Below are 2,638 nucleotides of genomic sequence, written 5' to 3'. Positions count from 1 at the left end.
TTTCTAATATGTATTGCTACACGATATTCATTGTAGCAACAATTACTAGTAATTGGTAGCAATACAATACAATTAATCTCCATTTGTTTAATTATTATCAAAATATTAACTACATTTTGTGACGACGTCTTTTGTGGACAATGCCGCTATAATATTATGTGTCATAAATTATGTAGCAAATTTAATACAACATTTTTTTGTAACAATCCGTAACTATAAATCTACGTTTACTCACATAAAAGCTATAAATTAAATTACCTCATAATTTGTCACTAATTGGTCACATTATGTAGCTATATTTTGCTACAATTATTTCGGTAACAGATACCCGTAACTATTTAAACGATTTTTACTAGTGTAATATCACGGTGGACGATCGGAGTTGAGCTGTCATGGTGCATATACGATAACGTGTACGCCACAACTTTCACGATGTTGATCCTTTTGGTCTAGTTGAGCTGCCTCGCTTCTATGTCGTCAGCTAAAATTTTGTTTAAACTTCCTTTTTCCATGTACTCGTAGATCAGAAAAGTGTGGCGGTGGTGGGAGCAGAAGCCAAAGAGCTTCACCACATTGCGGTGACGGATCTCCGTTAACGCTCTTACCTCTATTAGGAACTCTTGCTTCACCACTGGCTTTGATATCTCTTCGTCCATCGTCTGGTGTAGCTTTTTAACGGCTAAGATTGCACCTGAGAGGTTTGCTTTGTAGACTTTGCCGTATCCTCCGATTCCGATCAGGTATCTTGGATCAAATCCGTTTGTGGATTGGATGATATCTTGGTATTTGATTTTGCCATCATAGCAAAAGATGGACAAAGTATCTCCAGTTTCAGCATCTGAGTTGTTGTTTCCATTTTTCTGTTTTCGTTTCCGAAGGTAGTAGATAAATATCCCTGTGCATATAGAGAGAATGACGAGTGCTCCTAGGGTCCAAAACACAAGGAAGCCATTCTTCCCTCGGGAAGTAATAGGGCATGATTTCAACCTTTGTCTAGGAATATTACTGCATAAGCCTCTGTTTCCCTCCAATGAATCTGCTGTTGCATTTTGAAATAATGGATTGTCTGGAAGCGGACCCTCAAGTCGATTATTTGATATATCGATGTATGTCAGTGCTTTCATGACCTTGAAACTTGTTGGAATGATACGTGAAAGATTGTTGTGTGAGAGGTCGACCTTGTCGAGGCTCTGCAAGTAGCTGAGTTGTGAAGGGATTTCTCCGTCGAGCCAGTTAAAGCTGAGATCAAGATAAGTTAACTGAGCAAGTTTTGTTAATCTGGGATTGTGTCCTTCAAATTTGTTTCTGCTCAGGTTCATGTAATGGAGGTTAGTAAAGGAGTCAAAGGTTTGTGAGATCTGAGAGAGACTCGAGCTTGGTTAAGAAACTTAAACCTGCAGGAACTCTTCGAGATAACTGATTTCCATTAAGTAGCAGCTTAAAAAAACCTGTAAGATTTCCAATTCTCTCTTGAAGCTCACCAGCGAGGTTGTTGGTAGATAGATCCAGCACAACTATTTGTGTCATGTTCCAAATCTCTGGTGGGATAACACCTGTGATGTTGTTGTTTGACATGATCAAGGCACTTAGCTTTCGACTCTTCCGCCAGTTGCCTGAAATCTCACCATGGAATTTGTTATGGCTGCGATTAATGAAATCAAGATGTGGGTAAACCCCAAAAGCTTCACAAATATCTCCAATGAATCTGTTCCCTATGAATCTTGCTATGATCAAGCTCTCACAATCTCTCAAACTTTTTTGGATAGGACCTTCGAAGTGATAATAATCTAATGAGAGATTCTGAAGCTTCCCACCTTTGCAAATGTTTTTGATAGAGTTGCATATGAGAGAATGGCCTCATAAGGCCCATGGGCCCTTAATGTCTCCCCAAAACCTAGATTATGAGGAGAGGAACCCATGAACACTTATATATTACCACTTTCTCCCTTATCTCTACTGATGTGGGATCTTATCAATACCCCGCCCATCGAGTAGCAACGTCTCAGCGCTAGCGGCTTCAGGCCATACAAGCGGCCTTCACATCAGTCCATACCCGCACCCTCGCCCATACTAGCCATACCGAGCCGGCAGATAGGACCAAGTGATAGAGTTGCATCTGAGATAATGACCTCATATGGCTCATTGGCTCTTAATGTCTCCCCAAGACCTAGGTTATGAGGAGAGGAACCCATGAGCACTTATATATTACCACTCTCTCCCCTATCTCTACCGATGTGGGATCTTATCAATCTAACCAACTTGGTAAACCTGAACCTTTATCTTAATTCTTTGTCAGGTCCACTTCATTCCAATATTGGAAACTTACCAAACCTTGTTGATCTAGGCCTTAGCATGAATCATTTCTCTGGAACCATCCCTCCTCAATTCAGAACATCTCTAAAATTATCAATTTTCACCTCTCCACAAACTACTTAACTGGAGAAATTCCACCTGAGCTTGGTAATTTGCGAAACCTCAAGACCCTCTATCTTGATAAAAACAAGTTAAACGGATCAATTCCATTTGAGATCGGTCTGTTAACCTCAGTTCAGGATATCGCCTTGTCTAACAATTCCTTATCTGGACCAATACCCTCTTCCATACGAAATCTAACCTACTTGGTAAAGTTGTACCTTTA

General features: G+C 40.2%; 1 pseudogene; it reads right to left on the bottom strand.

Annotated features, from left to right (window-relative positions):
- Positions 1 to 338: 338 nt before the first annotated feature.
- Positions 339 to 2,192, bottom strand: LOC104743814 (putative leucine-rich repeat receptor-like protein kinase At1g35710 pseudogene; annotated as a pseudogene).
- Positions 2,193 to 2,638: the final 446 nt, after the last annotated feature.

The sequence above is a fragment of the Camelina sativa genome, chromosome 14, assembly GCF_030686135.1.
Source record: "Camelina sativa cultivar CO46 ecotype springtype chromosome 14, ASM3068613v1".
NCBI classification, from domain to species: domain Eukaryota; kingdom Viridiplantae; phylum Streptophyta; class Magnoliopsida; order Brassicales; family Brassicaceae; genus Camelina; species Camelina sativa.
This window is presented reverse-complemented; position numbering and strand designations above follow the sequence as displayed.